The sequence below is a fragment of the Heterodontus francisci genome, chromosome 47 (assembly GCF_036365525.1).
Source record: "Heterodontus francisci isolate sHetFra1 chromosome 47, sHetFra1.hap1, whole genome shotgun sequence".
In the NCBI taxonomy this organism is placed as follows: domain Eukaryota; kingdom Metazoa; phylum Chordata; class Chondrichthyes; order Heterodontiformes; family Heterodontidae; genus Heterodontus; species Heterodontus francisci.
In genome coordinates, this window is record NC_090417.1 from 5,240,985 (window position 1) to 5,265,229 (window position 24,245).

The window sequence follows — 24,245 nt, forward strand, 5'->3', positions numbered from 1 at the left end:
GTTCAAGCCGTTAACTGTCTGATTGTTTTACTAAAAGAAATACATGTATGAAGAAATTGTTAGGAGTCCTGAATGAGGGTTGCCTCTCAATTTAATGCTGTAAAGAAAATGGATGTCTTTAATTTTTTTTAAACCTTTTAGTTGTGCATATCAAGTTGAACTTTTACTTAGAGACAAGGGAATCTGTTAATTGTATATCAGTTGGGTGTTTATTTGTATTCAGGTGGTAGGTATTAATTGCCGACTCTGTGTTCATATGTATACGAGCAGGCTTAAAGATGGGTTGTTGATTGGAGGTACACAATACACAGTATGTGTCTCTGTCAATAAAAATTTGTAAGTGAATAAAGACTAGACTCCAGTATCTTATCCTTCACCGCCTGGCTATCTGAATTCTAACAGCAAGAACGATAGAATGCAGGACTGCAATTATCCTAATATAGACTGGAATACTGACAGTGCAAAGGGCAAAGAGGGGGAAGAATTCCTGAAATGTGTACAAGTAAACTTGAAGAACACAAGATAAGAAATAGGAGCAGGAGTATACCATACAGCCATTTGTATCTGCTTCACCATTCAATATCATGGCTGAACTACATCAACTCGACTTTCTTATCCCCATATCCCTTGATTTCCTTAGTGCTGAAAAATCTATCAATCTCAGTCCTGAATATACTCAATAATTGAGCATCCACTCTGGGGTAGAGAATTCTAAAGATTCACAACCATCTGACATTAGGAGAAATTTCTTCACTTGGTCCTAAATGGCCAACCCCTTATCCTGAGATTATGTGAAGTGATTTATGACTTATAGGGGCTAAACCAAATCAGGAGTGCATCCCGACAAATCTCCTTTAATCAAGTTCAAATCAGACAAATTCTCAGACATTTATTTGGGTCCAAAGAATTGTACTAGCTTTCCCTCAAAGAAAGAAAACCAACAGAGAATATTACCATCTTTCGGATATCCTATTTTTAATATTATGGCTAAGTTATAAATATCCCAAATATTATAAGGGGCTGAAAAACTCCCTTCAATATGTATCTCTCCACTTAAACAGACACAGAGAGGGGGCTCTTGTAGTTGGATACAGAATATTACATGAGACGATTTATTAACTTTTATAGATTTATTCAAGAATTTAGCAGGCAGTAAACTTTTTCAGTGGATAAGTATATCACAATATCAAATATTACTAAAAGATGTAACACATAATCTTATTTCTAACATAGAAGCCAAAAGTTTAACCTTGCTAATATTACAGCAAAATATCTTAGAATATCCATCAAAATTTAAAGTAAACTTTTACCTTAAATCCCCCGAGTAAGGCATGGGATGAGGAGTGTTGTTTGAGGATACAACACCCCTAAACTTTGCTTTCAAAACCTCTCATTTTTATACTATTTCTAAGATGTCATCTGACTTCTCGCATTTAGATGTGACCTTCCTGTGTTCCTTTTAAAATCCATATCTTTAATTACCATTTCCACTTAATGTTTTACTGAAATATGAAGTTGTGAGCTTTTATCTGGTCAAGATATTTATAATTGTGTTTACTTGACCTTTCTTGTTAATTGCCCTTTCCATGGCATCCCAAAGCAACCTCCAGAGCTGACCTGGGGTCTGTATGAACAACCTCATAAACTAATTAAGTTTATTGCTACTTCTTACTGACAGGATATTTCAATGTGTGTATTTATCTTCCCAGCCCCTGACAACAGAGACACAAATGGATTTCCCAACTTGTTCATCATTTCCTAACTCTAAAAGGCATAATACACCAACTATTTCCAAATTCTACTTAATTAAGCCGATTATACCTATATTCCATCACATCTGATATCTAGTGCTAGACTCTCCAGCCATGGAAAACAGCCTCTCAGCATCTACCGTGTCAAGCTCTCTCGGAGTTTTATATGTTTCAATGAGATCACCTCTCATTCTTAACTCCAAATGATATTGGGCCATTCGACTCAATCTCTCCTGATAGGACAGCCCTCTTATCCCAGGAATCAATCTCTTGAACCTTTGTTGCATTCCTATAAGGCAAGTATATTCTTTCTCAAGGAGACAAAACTGTGCACAATATTCTGACATTGGTCTCAGCAAAGCCCTATAAAATTGCAGCAAGACTTCCTGACTCATGTACTCCAACCCCCTTGCAATAAAGGCAAACATACCATTCGCCTTCCTAATTGCTTGCTGTACTTGCATGTTAACATTTCTATGATTCATGTATAAGGACCCCAAAATCCTCTGAATGCAAACATTAACTCGTCACTCACATTTTAAACAATGATATTCTGTTTTTCCATTCTTCCTAACATAATTTCACACTTCCCACATTAAACATCATGCGCCACCTTCCCCAATCACTTAACCAGTCTATATCCCTTTCTCAGCCTCTTTGTGTCCTCCTTACAGCTTTCGCTTCCAGCTAGCTTCGTATCATCAGCACACTTGGTTCACCCATCTAAGTCATTGATATATATCTGAGACTGAAACACTGATCTTCCATTAATTACACCCTGCCATTCTGAAAATGACTAGTTTATTCTAACTCTGCTTCCTGTCCATTAACCAATCCTCAAGCCATGCTAATTACCCCCAATCCCATGAGCCATAATTTTGTGCACAACCTCTTGTGCGGTACCTTATAGAATGCTTCTGAAAATTTAAATATACTACATCTTGGCAGTTACATCCTCAAAAAACTCTAATAGATTTGTCAAACACAATTTCCCTTTCATAAAATCACGTTGATCAGTGTGTTTCCAGCCCAATGAGGAAGGAAGTAGCACTGGATCTAGTTCTGGGGAATGAAGTGGTGCAGTATTTAAATGAGGGAGCATTTTGGGAACAGTGATCATAATATCATCAGGTTTAGAATAGTTATGGAAAAGGACCAGAAACAATCAAACGTAAAAATACTTAACTGGGGGAGGGCTAATTTCAATAAGTTGAAAAGGTGTCTGCTGCAGGTAAATTAGAATCATAAATTGAGAATAGATTAGTGGCTAACATAGAAGTGAACTCAGAAGTTTTTATAAACATATAAAGAATTAAAGGATAGTCAAAGGAAAGGTGGGCCTGATTAGAGAACAAAAAGGAGATCTGAGGAGCTAGAAGGCATGGCTGAGGCATGAAATGAGTACTTTGCTTCTGTCTCACTGGAGCAGAGGATGATGTCAATGAAATATTAAAGGAAGAAGGGATAGAGAGACTGGATGGGATGAAAATATATAAAAGGTGAGCAGATCTCAAAGTAGGAAGTCATGGGATGCATCCGATGTTACTGAGGGAACTAAAGGTCGAAATTTCAGAGGTTCTGGCCAAAATCTTCTGGTTCTCCTAAATATGAGGGTGGTGCCAAAGCACAGGAGGATTGCAAATGTTACACTCCTGTTTAAAACAGGGGAACAGGGTAAAAATGGCAACTACAGGCCAGTCAGCTTAACATCTGTGTTGGGGAAAGTTTGAGAGACAATGGCCGGAATTCTACGCCACCCCAACAAGTGGCGGGGGCGGGTCGGGGGGGGGGGGGAAGGAGTGGCGTAAAATGGAGCGGGAGGCCTCCCTGACCCGCTTCCACCTCTGCCCCACTTTACGTAGGGTGGCGGGGGGGATGGGGGCCGCCCGCCCCAGGCAGATCAAGGCCCTTAAGTTGCCAATTAACGGCCACTTAAGGTCCTTCGCCCGCCTCCAGGCGGATTTTACGCATGGCAAGCGGGCATCCTGGAGCCAGGAAAGGCCGCCAGGTAAAAGCTGACGGCCTCTCAGCGCCCCTGGGGTGGGCCCTGAAAATCGGGCACAGGGTGCCCGATTGAAGGCCGCCCCCGCTTCCTCAACTAACCCCAGGACCCAACACGTCCCCCTTTTCCCCAAACAACTACCCTTGCCTCGCCAGGGCCCGACCGATTGGTCCCGGCAAGGCAAACAAAACTCACCTGAAATCCCAGCTCCATGTCTTCATCTGCTGTTGGCTGGGCTACAGTCCCAGCAGTGGCCACCACTCCCGATGGTGCTGCTGGGACTAAGAGCTGCTGGTCCGCTGATTGGTCTGCAGCTCAATGAGGTAGGACTTCCTCCCTCAAACAGGTGGATGTCCCACCTCTGAACAGTTAAAGCCTGGACACCCGTAAAATGCGGACGGATTCCCAGGCTAGGCGGAAGCGGGTTCGCCACTGACTTTGACATCGGTGGCCAGCTCCCGTCCGTCCAACGTAAAATCCAGCCCAATAAGCAGGACAAAATTAATTGGCATTTGGAAAAGTATGGCTAATAAATGAAAGACAGCATGGACGTGTTAAAGGCAAATTGTATTTAATTAATGTTACAAAAAGGTTTGTTTTTGTACTAAAATCTTGGACTTCTGCGTGTTTTAAAAAAGTGAAAAAAGAATTTTCAGTAGACTTGGAAACCTGCAAATAGTTGGAATTTCTGCAATGTTTTGAAAGGAAGTTCAGAACAAAAAGCTGATTTTTATGGGTGCTTTGAAAGGAAGCTGAACTTGTCCTAAGACAGGAAAACAGGTAATTTCAAGGAAACCACGGGGGTCTGGCCTTCCTCAGAGCAGTTTTTTCTTTGAATGACAAGAGACGCTGTGTCTGGACTTATGACCAGTTCAGGAAGGTTATTTTCACTTTCGACCTTTTAAAAAGCCAGTGAGTTGGACAAAGAGCATGTATTTGAAATCTTTGCCTTGACCTGCCTGGAGCAAGAGAGGAAGACCCAAAAGTGTTCCTTTTCTCTGTAAAGGAATCCTACATTTCTTGAGAAGAAACCCTGCATCCAGTGTGGTTCCCGCTACCTCCTGTGTACTAAGAAATCCTGAAATCTGAAGAATTCTTCTACTGCTTGACTGCTGCTGACCGAAGCAGATCTGTTGCTACACCCCTGTTGGAAGACCTGTGTGACACTTGTTGCAGTTAAATCGCCATGGACGTCTATCCATCACAGGCTGTTCATCACCCTCGCCTGGAGAGACTTCGAGTGGCATCTGACTATTTGACTCTGGGACACCTCACCGTACTGAAAACTTCCGACCAGAACTTAATAAACTCAATTATTTTCATTTTTCCTTCTATTCCTATAAACAGCTGTAAACCAAAATTGTTTTTCCCTGGTTAACCATTTTTCTTGAATGTATGTGTGTGTGCACGAGGGTTAAGGAAATAAGGAGTTTTTGCATAAAAATAGATTTATCTCATTGGTAATTAAGACCTATTATTTATTTTCTAATAAATAATTAATGTGTTGTTGTTTAAAGAAACCTGGTTTGGTGTGCTTTATTCTGGGGGACAACTAAAGTGTTTAATTTGGCTATTCTTCGGTAGGTGGGAAACTTTATTTGATATGCTATGACCTGTGGCGTAGTGGGACTGAATTAACAGTACATTACTCCCACCTTGGTCGTAACACTAACATGATCGAGTTCTTTGATAAACTTAGAGAGAGAATAATGCAGTGGATGTATATGGGCATTCAAAAGTTGTTTTACAAAGGATCACAGAAGAAAGGTGAGTAAGATTGAGGCCCATTGCATGAAAGGGACAGTGGCACTGTGGATACAAAATTGACTTAACGGACAGAAAGCAGAGAGGGGTGGTCAACTGTTGTTTTTAAGACTTGAGGGAAGTCCACAGTGATGGTATTAGGATCGCTGCTCTTTTTGATATCTATGAATGACCTGGACTTGAAAATACAGGACATAATTTCAAATGTGCAGACAGCACAAAACTTGGTAATGTAGGAAACAATGAAGAGGATACAAACAGATTGACGAAATGAACAAATAAAATTCAACACAATGAAGTATGAATTGATACATTCTGTTAAGAGTGAGGATAGGCAATATAAATGAAATGATACAATTTTAAAGGGGGTGCAGGAACTAGGGATGTTTGTACCCAAATTTTGAAGTAACAGGACAAATGGCATATGGGATTCTTGGCTTTATTAAAGAGGCTTGGAGTATAGAAGTTATGTTCAACCTTTACAAAATACTGGTTAGGCCTCAGATGGAGTATTGTGTTCAAATCTGGGCACCACAGGGAAGGAAGAATGTCAAGGCATTGGAGAGGAGAGTGTGCAGAAAAGATTTACAAGAATGGGACCAAGAATGAGGGACTTCAGATATGTGGCAAGATTAGAGAAACTAGGGATGTTCTCTTTGGAACAGAGAGGCTAAAAGATGATTTGATGGAGGCGTTCAAAATCATGAATGCTTTCGATTGAGTAAATAAGGAAAAACTGTTTCCAGCAGCTGAAGGGTCGGTAACCAGAGAACACAGATTTAAGGTGATTGGCAAAAGAAACAGAGGCAACATGCCGAAACTTTTTTTTAATACAGCAAATTGTTGTGATCTGAAATATATGCCTGAATGGATGATGAAAGTAGATTCAACAGGAAATTGGATAGATGCTTCGAGAAAAGATTTACAGGGCCTATGGGAAAAGAGCAAGCACAGGCCTCTTCTGTGCTGTATCATTCTGTGATTCTAAGTATAGCAATTTCACGGCTTCACACTTACTTGAATGATGAGTCCCTCAGCGAGATACAATCCTTACGCAGCTTCTGGAGGGCAGGGCACCTCAGACAGCAACTTTATGATTTACACATTTAACAACAATAACTTGTACTTATATAGTGCTTTTAACGTAATAAAATGTCCCAAAGCTCTTCACAGAGACATTATGAAACAAAATATGACATAGAGCCATGCAAGAAGATTTTAGGGCAGATGACCAAAAGCTTGGTCAAAGAGATAGGTTTTGAGAAGTGTCTTAAAGGAGGAAAGCGAGGTGGAGAGGTTTAGGGAGGAATTCCAGAGCTTAGGACCTAGGGAACTGAAGGTGCAGCCACCAATGGTGGAGCGTTTAAAAGCGGGGATGTTCAAGAGGCCGGTATTAGAGGAGCGCAGATATCTTGGAGGGTTGTAGGGCTGGAGGATATTAAAAAGGTAGGGAGGAGGTACATCTTAGAGGAATTTGAAAACAAGGATGAGAATTTTAAAGTCAAGACATTGTTTAACCCAGAGCCAGTGTAGGCCAGCGAGCACAGGGGTGATGGGTGAACGGCATTTGGTGTGAGTTAGGACATAGGCAGCGGAGCTTTGGATGACAAGTTTGTGGAGGGTACAATGTGGGAGGCCAGACAACAGTACGTTAGAATAGTCAAGTTTGGAGGTACCAAAGGCATGGATGTGAGTTTCAGCAGCAGAAATCTGAGGCAGGGGAGGGGATGGGCAATGTTACGTAGGTAGAAATAGGAGGTCCTAGTTACAGTGCGGATATGTGGTTGAAAACTCATCCCAGGGTCACATATGACACAGAGGTTGTGAACAGTAGTGTTCAGTCCAGCCAGTTGCCAGGGAGAGGGATGGAATCGGTGGTGAGGGTGCGGAATTTGTGGCAGGAACCAAAGATGTTGATTTCAGTCTTCCCAATATTTATTTGGAGGAAATTCCTGCTCATCCAATACTGCAAATCGGATAACTGTCTAACAATTTAGAGACAGTGGAGGGGTCGAGAGAGGTGGTGTTGAGGGAGAGCTGGGTGTCGTCAGTGTACTGATGTGTTTTTGAGTGATGTCGCTGAGGGGTAGCATACAGATGAGAACTAGAAGGAGCCCAAGGATAAATCCTTGGGGAACACCAGAGGTATCTGCGGGAATGGGAAGAGAAGCCATTGATGGTGAATGGCTGGCTATAATTAGATAGATAAAAATGGAACCAGGCGAGTGCTGTCACACCCAGCCTGACAAAGACTGAGAGGCATTGGAGGAGGATGGTGTGATCAACTGTGTCAAAAGATGCAGACAGGTTGAGAAGGAGGGATAGTTTGCCTTTGTCATAGTCACATAGGATGTAATTTGTGACTTTGATAATAGTTGTTTTTCTGCTGGGTCAGAAACCTGACTGGAAGGATTCAAACATGGAGTTCTAGGAAACATATACATGAATTTGGGAGGTGACAACACATTCAAGGACTTTGAAGAGGGAAGGAAGATTGGAGATGGGGCATTAGTTTGCGAGGATGGAGGGGTCAAGGGAAGTGATGACTGCAGATTTGAAGGAGACAGAACCTGAGGAGAGAGAACCATTAACAATGTTAGTTAACATGGGAGCCTGGAAGGGAAGTTAACTGGTCAGTAGTTTAGTGGGAATAGGGTTGAGCGAGCAGGAGGTGGGCCTGCTGAAAAAGTTGAGCTAGAAACGATGTAAAAGGGCAGGGGAGTTATCTGTTATGTGCGTACACCTTTAAGAGGTGTAGCTACAAGACCGTGTTAGACATGGAAGAGCTATGTGATTCTGAGTGTTAAGCAGTCTTGAAGAAACACCTGAACAGTAAACATCTCAATGTACTAGCTGCTCTCTCAGTACTCAATAAAGAGCCCGCTATGTTGCATTACTGATCCGTTCTGGAGTCGTCGGTCTTTGTGTACAGTCTCTACTAACACAGAGGCTGAAGGAATATGCAACATTATCCACAGTGTCCTGGCCAATATTTATCTCTCAATCATCATCACAAAAACAGATGATCTGATCATTATCACATTACTGTATATGGGAGTTTGGTGTGTGCATTCTTGCTGCCACATTTCCTGCATTACAATCAGTGACTACACTTCAAAAAGTACTTCATTGGCTGCAAAGTGCTTTGAGACATATGGTGGTTGTGAAAAGCGCTATATAAATGCCATGACCCATCCTGGAGACCTTAGTGGGATCCATTTTCACTGCTGTTCTTACCTATATGCCAGGTTCATCCAGCTTGTTACAACCAAGACAGGAGAAATGCACTGTTAATTCAGTCCCACTTCTCCACGGGTCACAGCATATCAATAAATTTTCCCATCTACCGAAGAACAGCCAATTGGATAGGCTAATTATCCCCCAGAATAAAGCACACCAATCAGGTTTCTTTATACAACAACAACATTGTTAGAAAAAATAAGTCTTAACCACTAATGAGATAAATATATATATATATGTGTGTGTGTATGAAAAACTCCTTATTTCCCTAGCCCTCATGCACACACACACACATTCAAAAAGAAACCGGTTAACCGGGGGAAAAGGATTTTGGGTTCACAGTTGTTTCATAGGAATAGAAGGAAAAATAAAATAATTTAGTCTGTCACATTCTGGTAAAAAGGTCTTCGGTTGGGTGAGGTGGCCTAGAGTCAAATAATTGGATGCCACTCAAAGTCTCATCAGGCGAGGTTGATGATCAGTCTGTGATGGGTCGGTTTTCAAGGCAATTTGACTACAGCAGGCATCACATTGGTCTTTCAGCAGGGATGTAGCAACAGGTCTGCTTAGGACTCACAGCAGCAATATTACAGGAGAAGCTTTCTTCAGATTCCAGGGTTTCCCAAAACACAGGAGGCAACAGAAACCACACCGGATGCAGGAATTCTTCAGAGACAGGAGGCAATAGGAATCTGCCATCTTTCAAATACAGGGTTTCTTTCCAAGAGATGCAGGTTTCCTTTACAGAGAGAGGTCTTTTTCTGGGTCTTCCACTTTTATCTCCAGGCAGGTCAAAAAAAACAAATTTCAAAATGCCTGCTCTTTGTCCAACTCTCTTTTTTATTTAAAGGGTCCAAAGTGAAACCAAATTTCCTGAGCCCATCACATGACCAGACATAGGCCGGAATTTTACGCCGCCCCAGCGGGTCGGGGAGTGGCGTAAAATTGAGCGGCAGGCTCCGGGAGACCTAACCGCCCTGATTCCGCCACCAACCAAGTTTACGGAGGTCCAGTGGGGGGGGCGGGGGGGGGGGGGTGAGAAGTGGCCCGCCCGCCACAGGGTGCCCGATTGAGGGCAGCCACCGCCTCACAACTCAACCCCGGGATCCAAGATGCCCCCCTCCCCCGAAACGACCACCCTCGCCTCACCAGGGTACGACCGATTCCCCTGGTGAGACTGACCGAACATACCTTCTGTCCCGGTTCCATTGCTTCCTCTTTGGTCGGCTGGACTGCAGTCTCAGCAGTGGCCATCGCTCCCGGTGGCGCTGCTGAGACTAAGCTGCTGGCCCGCTGATTGGCCGGCAGCTCACTGAGGCGGGACCTCCTCCCTCAAGCGGGTGGAAATTATTGGATATCCAATTTTAGCAGATAATTGAAAGTAACCAGACCATTATTTTCAAAGAGCAGAAAACATTTGTTATTTGGTACAAAAGCTCAATACTGAAGATGCTGGAAATCTGAAATAATAACAGAAGGATCTGGAAAGAGTCAGCAGGTCAGGCAGCATCTATGGGAAAAAAAAGAGTGAATAGGATATCCAGGATGCCATTAGTTTATTGTGTGCTCTCATCCCTGGAGACTAATCCAATTTCCCGAACAGTACAGTTCCATAACTTACTGTAACTTTTGCATAGTCAGTAGTAGGGAAAATGTTAGAATCTATTATAAAGGATGAGATAATTGGACACTTGGAAAATAATGAATGCCACTCAGTTGTATCAAACCGCTACAAAGTCAACAGCGGTTCAAGAAGGAGGCTCACCACCACCTTCTCAAGGTGATAAGGGATGGGCAATAAATGCTGTCCTAGCCAGTGACGCCCACATCCCATGAAAGAATAAAAAAAGTCAACATGGATTTGTGAAAGGGAAATCATGTTTGACAAACCTGTTGGAGTTTTTTGAGGATGTTACTTGTAGCGCAGATAAAGGAGAACCAGTGGGTGTGGTGTATTTGGATTTTCAGAAGGCTTTTGACAAGGTCCCACACAGGAGGTTAGTGAACAAAATTAGAGCACATGGGATTGGAGTAATATACTGTTATGGATTGAGAATTGGTTAACAGACAGAAAACAGAGAGTAGGAATTCTCAGGATGGCAGGCTGTTACTAGTGGAGTTCCGCAAGGATCAGTGCTTGTGCCACAGCTGTTCACAATTAGAATTAGAACATTACAGCGCAGTACAGGCCCTTTGGCCCTCGATGTTGCGCCGACCTGTGAAACCATCTGACCTACACTATTCCATTTTCATCCATGTGTCTATCCAATGTCCACTTAAATGCCCTTAAAGTTGGCGAATCTACTACTGCTGCAGGCAGGGCGTTCCACGCCCTTACTACTCTCTGAGTAAAGAAACTACCTCTCACATCTGTCCTATATCTATCACCCCTCAACTTGAAGCTATGTCCCCTCGTGTTTGCCATCACCATCCGAGGAAAAAGACGCTCACTATCCACCCTATCTAACGCTCTGATTATCTTATATGTCTCTATTAAGTCACCTCTCCTCCTCCTTCTCTCCAACGAAAACAACCTCAAGTCCCTCAGCCTTTCCTCGTAAGACCTTCCCTCCATACCAGGCAACATCCTAGTAAATCTCCTCTGCACCCTTTCCATAGCTTCCACATCCTTCCTATAATGCGGTGACCAGAACTGCACGCAATACTCCAGGTGCGGTCTCACCAGAGTTTTGTACAGCTGCAGCATGACCTCGTGGCTCCGAAACTCGACCCCCCTACTAATAAAAGCTAACACACCATATGCCTTCTTAACAGCCCTATTAACCTGGTTAGCAACCTTCAGGGATTTATGCACCTGGACACCAAGATCTCTCTGTTCATCTACACTACCAAGAATCTTCCCATTAGCCCAGTACTCTGCATTCCTGTTACTCCTTCCAAAGTGAATCACCTCGCACTTTTCCGCATTAAACTCCATTTGCCATCTCTCAGCCCAGCTCTGCAGCCTATCTATGTCCCTCTGTAACCTACAACATCCTTCGGCACTATCCACAACTCCACCGACCTTAGTGTCATCTGCAAATTTACTAACCCACCCTTCTACACCTCTTCCAGGTCATTTATAAAAATGACAAACAGCAGTGGCCCCAAAACAGATCCTTGCGGTACACCACTAGTAACTAAACTCCAGGATGAACATTTGCCATCAACCACCACCCTCTGTCTTCTTTCAGCTAGCCAATTTCTGATCCAAAGCTCTAAATCACCTTCAACCCCATACTTCCGTATTTTCTGCAATAGCCTACCGTGGGGAACCTTATCAAACGCCTTACTGAAATCCATATACACCACATCCACTGCTTTACCCTCATCCACCTGTTTGGTCACCTTCTCGAAAAACTCCATAAGGTTTGTGAGGCACGACCTACCCGTCACAAAACCGTGCTGACTATCTCTAATGTACTTATTCTTTTCAAGATGATTATAAATCCTGTCTCTTATAACCTTTTCCAACATTTTACCCACAACCGAAGTAAGGCTCACAGGTCTATAATTACCAGGGCTGTCTCTACTCCCCTTCTTGAACAAGGGGACAACATTTGCAATCCTCCAGTCTTCCGGCACTATTCCTGTCGACAATGACGACATAAAGATCAAGGACAAAGGCTCTGCAATCTCCTCCCTAGCTTCCCAGAGAATCCTCGGATAAATCCCATCTGGCCCAGGGGACTTATCTATTTTCACACTTTCTATAAATGATTTGGAAATGGGGATCAAATGTAATATTTCCAAATTTGCTGATGGCACAAAACTGGGAGGGAATGTAAGTTATGAGGAGGATACAAGGAGGCTTCAAGGGGATTTGGACAGGCTAAGTAAATGGGCAAGAACATGGTAAATATAATGTGAGTAAGTGTGAAGTGATTCACTTTGTAGAAAAAACAGAAAGGCAGAGCATTTCTTAAATGGTGGGAGGTTGGGAAGTGTTGATGTCCAAAGAGACCTGGGTGTCAAACAAAGAACACAGAACAGTACAGCACAGGAACAGGCCGTTCGGCCCTCCAAGCCTGCGCCGATCGTGATGCCTGTCTAAACTAAAACCTTCTGCACTTCCGGGGACCATATCCCTCAATTCCCATCCTATTCATGTATTTGTCAAGATGCCTCTTAAACGTCACTATTGTACCTGCTTCCACCACCTCCCCCGGCAGCAAGTTCCAGGCACTCACCACCCTCTGTGTAAAGAACTAGCCTCGCACATCCCCTCTAAACCTTGCCCCTCGCACCTTAAACCTATATCCCTTAGTAACTGACTCTTCCACCCTGGGAAAAAGCTTCTGACTATCCACTCTGTCCATGCCACTCATAACTTTGTAAACCTCTATCATGTCGTCCCTCCACCTCCGTCGTTCCAGTGAAAACAATCCGAGTTTTTCCAACCTCTCCTCATAGCTAATACCCTCCAGACCAGGCAACATCCTGGTAAACCCCTTCTGTCCCCTCTCCAAAGCCTCCACGTCCTTCTGGTAGTGTGGCGACCAGAATTGCACACAATATTCTAAGTGTGGCCTAACTAAAGTTCTGTACAGCTGCAGCATGACTTGCCAATTTTTACACTCTATGCCCCGACCGATGAAGGCAAGCATGCCAAATGCCTTCTTGACTACCTTATCCACCTGCGTTGCCACTTTCAGTGACCTGTGGACCTGTACGCCCAGATCTCCCTGCCTGTCAATACTCCTAAGGGTTCTGCCATTTCCTGTATACCTCCCACCTGCATTAGACCTTCCAAAATGCATTACCTCACATTTGTCCAGATTAAACTCCCATCTACCATTTCGCTGCCCAAGTCTCCAACCGATCTATATCCTGCTGACAATTCTCATCACTATCCGCAACTCCACCAACCTTTGTGTCGTCCGCAAACTAACTAATCAGACCAGCTACATTTTCCCTCCAAATCATTTATATATACTACAAACAGCAAAGGTCCCAGCACTGATTCCTGCGGAACACCACTAGTCACAGCCCTCCATTCAGAAAAGCACCCTTCCACTGCTACCCTCTGTCTTCTATTACCGAGCCAGTTCTGTATCCATCTTGCCAGCTCACCTCTGATATCGTGTGACTTCACCTTTTGTACCAGTCTGCCATGATGGACCTTGTGAAAGGCTTTACTGAAGTCCATACAGACCACATCCACTGCCCTTCCTTCATCAATCATCTTCGTCACTTCCTCAAAAACTCAATCAAATTAGTAAGACACGACCTCCCCTTCACAAAACCATGCTGCCTCTCGCTAATAAGTTCATTTGTTTCCAAATTGGAGTAAATTCTGTCCTGACGAATCCTCTCTAATAATTTCCCTACCTCTGATGTAACGCTCACCGGCCTATAATTTCCTGGATTATCCCTGCTACCCTTCTTAAACAAAGGAAAAACATTGGCTATTCTCCAGTCCTCTGGGACTTGTTCATGTGTCCTTGTTCATGAGTCCCTAAAAGCTAGTAGGCAGGTGCAGCAAGCAATTAAGAAGGCAAATAGTCTGTTGGCCTTCATTGTCAGGGGATTTGAGTACAGGAGTAAAGATGTCTTGCTGCAATTGTGTAAAGCCTTGGTGAGACCACACCTGGAGTATTGTGCACAGTTTTGGTCTCCTTATCTAAGGAAGGATATATTTGCCATCGAGGGAGTGCAACGGAGTTTTGCCAGACTAATCCCTGGGATGGTGGCATTTGATGAACTCTCATTGGGCAACAGGGAATAAAGCTCATGGTCTTTTCTGGTTAACTTGCTTTGCAGCAGGAGAGTCCAGCTCTCAGCCGGCCATTTTAACTGCCTTGCAAGTTTCTCAAAGGATACAAAGAAAATACTTTCACGTCTCCCTTATTGAATTTTGGAATCAATTGGGAAAATTTCAAAAGCTCAGCACACAGCCCCACATTACTTGTATTCTCCATATTGCCTCCTAGTCAATTCAAGCTGCCTCAGCTCCCTTTCCTCCTGTTCCTTCTGGAAATTTCTTTCTCTCTCTTTCTCCTGTCTTTCTCTCTTCTCTCTTTTTCTCTATCCTGTCACTCCCTTTCTCTCTCTCGTTCCCTGTTTTCTAATTCAGATTTCTTCTGTTTCAATTGTATCTTTACTAACATTACCCTGTCTAACCCTGTCTCTGATTCTTCGGGTTTAAAGGAAAAATGGTTGTCCACTGGTCTTAAGAGTTTCAATTTCCTAGCTTTGGCACGGAAAGTGATCCCACACCGCTCAGCCATATTCCTCAACTCCTCCACAGATAGTGCCTTTAACTTCTCCCAAGTTATTTCAACCTGGCTTGGGGAGGTGCTAGCTTCAGTCACAGACATGTTAGTATTCTGGCACACAAACCACAAGAAAACCTGTCTTGAAATCTTTTCTCTTTTTGATTGGGATCAATTTGATTTCCCACTTCCAATGTCCCATTTGTCTGTGGGTCCAATGCGGACGCTAGCCCCGAAATTTCTGTTAGGACCAGGTGAGGAAGGGGTCTCAGGCTCCCCTCTTGCCCCTTTCCTGGTTTGGCTGTAACAGGGTTTATCTTTTAAAACATAACTTACCATCTCAGTGAGCCTTTGCTCACTGCACTCTAATTGTAATTGCAAATGAACCAATCAGACAGGTTTTCTTAGGTTTAAACAAGAAAGAGGTAAGTTTATTTGCCTTATTACTCTAACCCAGTTAAAATTACTAAAATACGCAACACAACCATGTTCGCATGCACACAAGAGACACACACAAATAGATACAGAGGGGGAGAAACAATTGGTGGGGGGCGGGGGGGATGTTGAAGTAGAGTTTGCGCTGAATGAAATTCAGTTACTGGGTGGTAATGTACTTGATACAGTGTCCTCAATTGAAGTTAAGGTCTTGGAGCTCTCGCTGGGGTCCAGTGCATAATTTCAAGCTTGCTTCTCTGGTACTAGACGGTTGAAGGTATGCTTTGTCTGTAGTCCTGAAGCGTAGAAAATGCCACTGTGGTTTTTCTGGGACTTTGCTGGAGAGAGACAGAGAGAGAGAGAGAGAGGTCTTCTCTTTGGTCTTCAAAATTGCAGTCTGATTCCATTCTGTGGCACAATTCAAAAAGACCCCAGACTGGCCAGCAGGTAGGTCATGTGACCATCTCTTTGTTTGAAACAGCATCTTATGCTGGAGGGCTGCTGGACTTCAAAACTTTCCAGACACACTTGGTGGGGGATGGAATTCTGGCTCTTACACAGTCAAAGGATGTGAATCACAACTATTGCCCAGACCAATCTTGTTAATTGAATCAGTGAGCACTCCTATTGTCTCTCTATTCAACTGTCTCTCAGATTGCAAATGTGCAACCATGTTTTTCAACTCTGTTATTTTGGTAAACAAGTTATGTGCAATTTCCAGTAAAAAAAAAGGTTCAAGTAGTGTCCCATATGACAAAATTAATGTTTCCATTTGACAGGTGTGATTTCCGTCACAGCATATCATATTTAATGCTGAGAATCAAAATACTACTGTTTATAATTTTTGCATAATTCGAACTTGACTCTGATGACAAATATTTAATATTTCTTAGAAATAAGTAATTCAGTTGTTTTTGTGTGTCTTGAGGTGTGACTAGAAATCTTATTTTCCAATGACTAGTTTATCTTACAAAAATGTTAAGCTATTGTTTTTGGCATAAAAGCATGACCACAGTGAAACTGCAGGAGGATATCATTAGTACTTGGTCCTGTTCTGTGTCTTGGCACTGGTACTAAAACATTACAGGACAAGCAAATAGCTGATAAGGTCTGTTGTAGGGCGTGAAGCTTCTTTACAAATCCATAAATTGAATCATGGTTTCCAAGTCAAGAGCGACCTTGCTTGGGCACACTTCCTTCTTGCAAGGCTAAGATTTGCAATCAGATATTGATATTTTGAATAGTATATATCATTGCTAAAATTCCACATTGATCAAAACAGTGGCAGTAGTTTCTTTGTTAACTGTCAAGACTATTTTCATTCAAAGACATTGTATTGGTTTACTGCATCGATTTTTCACCCCAGCATGTTAGCAGGAAAGTTTTGAAACTTTATTAGTTTGCTCACCCTTTAACAAAAATTGCAACAGACTAGTCTTTTACTTGAAAATATTCTGCAAATGGCAATGACTTTCTTAAAAGAAAATGTAGCAGAAACTATTTATATGCAATTGGTTGGGACAATAAGAAAAATGGTGCTTCAACCATACTTGCCAATCATGACACCATTTTTCTGTTATAAACCATGGTATAAAAACGTCTGCTTGTATGCTTATCCATGGGCAAACTCTGGTTTTCATTGAATCGTACAGCACACAAAGAGGCTATTTGGCCTATCGTGCCTGTGCCGGCTCTTTGAAGAGCCGTTACTTCCCTGCTGTTTCCCCATAACCCTGCAAATGTTTCCTTTTCAAGTATTCATCCAATTTCCTTTTTAAATTTACGACTGAATTTGCTTCCGCCACTCTTTTCAGGAAGTGCACTGCAGATCACAACTTGTAGTGTAAAGAAAATTCTGACCGTTTGGTACTTTTTCCGATTACCTTAAATCTGTGCCTTCTGGTTACTGACCCTCCTGCCACTCTATCAAAATCCCTCAGAATTTTTAACACATATTAAATCTCCCCTTAACATCTCTGCCTTGAGGTGAACAATCCCAACTTCTCTTAGTCTGTTCACATAAATGAAATCATTTATCCCTGGCACCCTTCTAGTAAATCTCCTCTGCACCCTACCTAAGGCCTTGACATCCTCCCTCAAGTGTGGCTCCCAGATTTAAACATAATATTCCAGTGGAGACCCAACCAGTGATTTATAAAGTTTTAGCACAATTTCTTTGCTTTTGTACTCTATATATCAAGCCAAGGATCATGTTTGTTTTTTTTAACAGCCTCCTCAACTTGTCCTGTCATCTTCAAAGATTTGTGTCCATAAACCCATTCCCAGTCACTCTCTTCCTGCATCCCCTATAAAATTGCCCCATTTTGTTTATATTGTCGCACCTCATTCTTCCTTCTGAATCATATAATTTCACACTTTCCTGCATTAAGTATCATCTGGCATATGTCTGCCCATTTCACCAATCTGCCTATTCCAGATCATAACTCACTATAAGGTGTTATAACTGAGGTGAGAGGGGTGCACTGCCTTTCTCTAGTTCCACTTCTCCACAGGTATATTTAAATGTTTACCCAGTTACCGATATAGCCAATTATATACTCTATTTTTATTTCAGAATAAAATCCACCAACCAGGTTGATTTAAGAAACAACAAAATTATAAATTTATTAGAGAACAAGATGTATTCAGTAAAGATGCAAAGCATTAACACATAGATTGAAATATGAAAGTTCCCTTCTAACTTAGCCCAACAATACACGCACACGCAGGTTAAAGAAAAAAATTAAGACATTTTCTCTGCAGAGATCTCTTTACAAAATAGACAAAAAAAACTTTGGCCAAATACTTGTTAATTCTTGAAGGTAAAGGAGAAAATGTGGAATGATATCAGTTGTCCCTTTATTCTGGCATCCCAAATAGGCGTGGATGGCTGTCACTGGGATCATTTTGGAGCAGTTCTCTTCAGGCAACATTGAGGATTAGTCTGGCAGGCTTTCCAGGAGAAATGTGGCATCAGGGGTTTCAGCTATCGCACTGGATTTTCAGGGTTTCTCAGAGAGGTGGGGAAAAGGATGAGCTGGTTGCTTCTCTCTTAGCAGGCTGACCCCCAACTTACTCAGAACAAACCAAAACAAAACCAACTCTTGACCTGTCACTTCTCTGTACACAACTCCTCCCAGTCACCACGGCTCCTGTTGTTAATTTAGCTAAAGACATGTGTCATCCAGTAAGGGTTGTTTTTAAACAGAAATCTCAAGTCACAAAGTCTTTCCAGTGACCTTTTTTTTTAAAAAAAGGTCCAGCATCTATGGAATCACGTCAGTCCTCCAAATGATTCCATTTCCACAATTCTAAAGTATGAGTTCTCAAAAAATATAAAATAATGGAAGCACTTTCATAACAAAGGCACTCCCGCCACATTTTGCTATTTCCTTGCCAGCCAGGTGCCAATTTGATGGAGCATCCAGGAAAAAAAGGCCTTAAATCATAAAGGAGCAGATAATTGATCTTAAGGTCAGAAAAGGGCAGATAATCATACCTCTGCAGGTAAGTTCCTTTTCAGCTTTTCAGGGACATTTTCTGGAACTGGTGTGTTGGCTGCCGAAGGTGGCACTATATGTTTCTATGTAGGATGGATTTCAGCATCTGCCAGGCTGACCACTTAAGACAGAATTTCTAGCCTTTTCAATGGGTAGGTGTTTTAGACGCTCCTGCATTGGCGAGGCCCCTCAGCAGTGATGTGCAAAACAGGGGGCCGTCCCCTCATCTGACAGATTTTTGGGCCAATATCTCTCAGAGATATGGAACAGAGAAGAACGTATGGGGGTGAAATTTGTCTTGGGCGGAGGCAAAAATGGGCAGCAGTGAATCGGCCACCAGTGTTACATAATGCTTGGTTTTCATATGCATTGACTTCAATCGAAACAAGCATCGGAAAAGTGGAAAAATAGGTTCTGGATTGAGAATCACCCAATTTTACCCTACTGGCCAAAAGGAATTTTGCTCCTTTCATTATTCAATTTCAGGCAATATCGCAGAGAAATCCAGGCCCCATTATCCAAAAATCTTGAACCATTACAAAGAAACATTAGAATATGTTTTCTCCATTGGATGGTTGGGAGTTAAATAATCGGCCTATCTGACCCAATAATAGATTGATGCAGTGGTGTATTTTTGCATAAATGTGGCTTTCCAATACCTTTTTTCCATTTTTTTTAAGAAGTTAAGTAATATTTGATCGGAAGACTGGTTTTGGAAGTAGTTAGTTTGCAAATGTGCAAAACAATAGACAAAAAAATGTTAATGCTTTTTATAGCTGAATTGTGCAATTTTGAGCAATCAAAAGAACATTATCAACAAGAAAGAATGTTTCAACATTATCTGACATTACCTCAATATTTGCTATAATACGAAAACTGAGACTTCGATTAGTGTCATGTGACTGCTGACTAAGCAAAAATTGTAGATTATCTCTCAGAGCTTTGCCGTAGCCGACAATGACACAGAAATCAATTAAATCATTTTGTCTGCAGTCAAACGCTAATAATATGTAATTTTACTATTGTAACTTAATATTTTCTGAAATGTTTTATTTTATATAATATCTACAAAAAGAATGATAAAATGGATTAATCCATGTAAATAATTCATGTTGTGGGAAAACACCATAAAAATTCTGAGGGCTTTAGCAAGACATCAAAGCTTTGAACAGTTCACTTGGTTTCAAAGCCAACATACTGGCTTCAAAGCTTATGCAGATTCACAAAATTAAAAAAGAAAACTTACAAGGTTGAATTCTCAACACCCTTATCCATTTTGCCAACCTTGCTCGTAATTACTGAACCTTTGATGCATCATTAAATTGAGCATTCAAAGCAATGAAGCAGAAAGATACAGCTTTGTTACACCCCTACAAAGGTGCACATGATCACAGAACTTCCTAACAAATTATCAACAAAGAATAAGTTCAAGATAAATTGATATATGGGCCTCACCTTCCAAACAATCACAGGATGTATTCCACATGAGGTTAAATATCTTCTACTGTGCTGCAATTTATGTTGGAAATGGCCATATATGTTGGGCAATTGAGTGAGTTTTTTGGTGGTTAAAAGAGACAAACATCTACCTTTTATAAACATAGACAGTTTTTATTCTGCAGCTTCATTTGTAATTATTTTGATGTTTAGTATGGAATTAAAAAGTTATCCTGGTCAAAGTTGCACTAAGTCAGTAAATTACTCAACAAGGATGTCAGCTTGTTTATGGTTTGTTAAATATTCTCTGAATTACCCTCTGCAATGACAGGATGGTTTAGTCACTGACCCGTTGCGAAAATCTAAAATTACTTTTTAATGGTGACATGAATGATCAATAAAGAATGCCCATCTTTCAAAGCATTAATTTATTAACTAAGATTTTTGAGGCAAATTATTAAATTTCCCATGAAGCTTATCAAAAATTATGTTGTACTGTAACTGTCTCCATTCTTCATAAATGGCTAATATTAAAAAGCTGGGAAATAGTGAAAACAAAATTGGGTTTAATTAGGTATTTCACCATTTAAAACTGAATGCTTTATGAAAAATAATTTGATTAACATGAACAGGTACAGAAAATAATCAAAAATGCGAATAGACTTTATAGGTAGAGGACTAAAATACAATGGGTAGAAGCCATGCTTCAGCTATTGAAAGCTCTGGTTAGATGACAACTGGAGTACTGTTCGCAGTCTGGGCACCGTACCTCAAGAAGGATGTATTGACCTTGGAGAGTGTAGTGCAGATTTACCAGAATGATACCTGGACTCCAAGGGTTAAATTACGAGAGGAGATGACACAAACTGGATTGTAACCCCTGGAATTTCGACGGTGAAGAGATTATTTGATCAAAGTTTTCAAGATGTTATGGAGAACAGATAGGATAGATAGAGAGGAACTATTTCCACTAGTTGGAGACTCTGGGGCTTGGGGACATAGCCTAAAAAGGAGTGAAATTAGGAAACACTTCCATATATATATATATATATATATATATTTATATAGGTGGTAGAAGTTTGGAACTTTCTTCTGCAAACGGCAATTGATGCTCGATCAACTGTAAATTTAAAATCTGAGCTTGATAGATTTTTGTTATCCAAAGGTACTAATATGGGGTAAAGACAGGTAGATATAATTAGGTCACAGATCAGACATGATTGCATTGAATGGCAGAACATGCTCAAGCGGCTAAATGGCTGACTCCTGTTCCTATATGCCTAAAGTTTTTTGGTATTTTGGGACATTTTAAACACTCTACAAAATGTGGGAGAGGATTGGGGTGAGTGGAAACTCAACCCACCACAAACGCAGCTACTTCCAGTTTGACTATAATGCGTTTGGGCACAGCTCTGGAGAAGTGGGTCAGTGATTATAATACTTAAATGAGGCTTTGTTCCTCATATTTTGAGACCCGTTTGAACTTAACAGCTGTGGGGTTGGTTTCCCATTAGTCAGACCTGCCAGAGCCAGCAGATAATACTTTTTCAGCGTTCTTGTGGGCCAGGAGGAGCAAGAATGCTTCCTTACCACCACCCATCACCCCTCAAGCAAATCTACAGTTGTGATTGCCTTCCCCTACACCCTCCAGGGAAATGGAGTAAAAAACCTCCAATGAGGTCCTTTTGTTAATTTCAGCAAGACCTCCACATTTTTCGTATTTCCATGTTTGCTGGCCGCATACACGCGCCCTCCCCGTAAATATGGGGGCCACAGTGTTTTGACAATTCTTTCAGGAAATTGTGACATGAACAGTTCTGGTTTGCAATATCAGCTTTTCACCATTCATCACTACACATTTCCATATGGATTTATTCGTTTAAAATGAGATTTGGTGACTATTTAACAAATATGAATATTATTTTTATGGTTTCTTGATTCTGATTAGATATTTTTAATTTTAGTTATCCATTATGTTTGGTTACTAAAATGTTTAAGAGTATCTGATTGAAAGTTGAGTATTTACACATTGGGCTGAATTGTGTCAGCGCGGCCTGGGGGCAAACCCGCCTCGGCCGTTTGGGGGACCTCCGGCTGCATTTTTTGGTGTTCAGGCAATTAACTGCCTGGCTCTGGGGATCCCGTCCCTCGAAAAGACAGGTGTTTCAGCAGAGTCGGCCCTTGTTGCCGGCGGGGGTGGGGGGCCCTCTATGGGCCACAGAGTGCCCAATCACACCCCCCAGCCCACAGGGAGGTCATCAGGTTTTATTGGGTGGTCACCCCATATGGCGGGGTGGGGGGGTGGTGCCACCAGCCGCTGATAAAATGTGTCAGTTGGCCTCTGGATGGGAAGACCGTCCTCCATCTTCCCCGACATTGATAAAATTCCACGGTGTCTGGACGGTGCCGGACTCTCCACCACCACCCCCTGCCTTCCCACGCCATTTTACAGTGCCCCGCTGCCTCCAGCCCATCCCTAGAGGGATAGTAAAATTCAGCTCATTGTGTTTAATAACATAGAACTTCATTCAGCTTTACCAAAATATTCAGAATTTTAAATCTTTCATGTACTATTAAGAACAGTGTTTATAATTTGCATTAGTAATATTCGGACAGACAACCCCAGTTTATACTGAGAAAATGTTGGGGAGATAATGAAGACAGAGCTATATTGCTCAAACCAGTTTACTAACATCCATTTGCTGTAAACCATTTCCAAACTGCACTGACTGACTGACCGAGCAAACATTAGATCGCATCAACTCCAGCCATGCACAAATCCAGACTTTACAATCTATTTTTAGTTCTCAGTTACAAATGACCGAAAGAGGAAGTGGTTCCCAACATCTATACAAATCCCATGTACAATACTTTTCTTAGCACAGCACTATTTTCCATTGGCTCCTGAAAATGTTATTTTTAAATGGAGAGAACACCATACTGGGCTGCCAAAACATTACAATGACCAACGAACTTGGCAGAGCCTGGAGACCAAACTTGGAACCTTCCTCGTTTGGATGGTGTGGATTCCCACCAAGTTGTACCAGCAGTCTTCAGTTTAGCCTGCTGTTATATACCTCAAAAAAATCAACCAAAATAAACTATTTTTGCTGACATTTTTCCATTTGCATCTACTTTTAATGTTCTGATTTCTAAAATGTTCACAGTTCCAAATTTTATTTTAATCTCTTAATACCGTTCAGCTATTAATATTTTGCTGCTGTTTGCCATTCCTTAATGATTCTTTGCTTTTATATGAACACCTTTCCTATTTCAATCAGATTTTTTTTTCATTGAGATGGATGATGTAACGTTCATAATATGAACATTACTGAGTTTTATGGCAGGATGCGAATATAATGTCACAGTAGAAGTTTAATTTTTTAAAAACTATTTGTTGTTCTATTTGTCCCTAATTTCAAGCTTCTAAGATCTAATAATTCAGTTTAATAAAGAATATACTCATTTAATTATGATTTTTCATTTCAGAGTCAGTTGTATGATAATAATTGGCATTCAGCCACATGGAATGGGGAGAGCACGTACAAATAATACATTTGGTTCCAAAAAATACAAAAACCATTTGGAAATCAACTTTCTTCAAGTTTAATTGAATAGAAATAATCATTGCACAGTCAAACTGTAAGTTTCAGCTAACAATTGCTTGATTGAATTACAACTACTGCTCAAATAATTCTGTAACACAAGAGTCAGAACAGCTTTCGGCTCCTGCTTAAAATACTTAAATTGCTTGGGGAGAAGGAAGGAAAGGGGATTAACCAAACTGATCTTTGAGCCATTTTTGAGTTCGTGGTCTGTGTTTGACCAATTGACTAACTAAAGCCTATGTTGTAAATTATTGACTTTTTGTGCTAATCTTTGGTATTTATTTGAATACATG

At 41.4% G+C, this 24,245-nt stretch overlaps 1 protein-coding gene across 6 annotated transcripts in view; it reads left to right on the forward strand.

The window, feature by feature from the left end:
* The window catches only part of LOC137357103 (methylcytosine dioxygenase tet3-like), a 423,938-nt gene that overhangs the window by 247,671 nt on the left and 152,022 nt on the right, over positions 1-24,245 (forward strand). The window contains exon 1 of one of the 6 annotated variants that reach the window (XM_068023138.1): positions 23,898-23,986. The exons of the other annotated variants lie outside the window; for them this stretch is intronic. The gene's annotated coding sequence lies outside the window, so the exon portion shown is untranslated. Of the gene's footprint in view, positions 1-23,897; positions 23,987-24,245 lie in introns of those variants that run through there. 6 annotated transcript variants of the gene reach the window in all.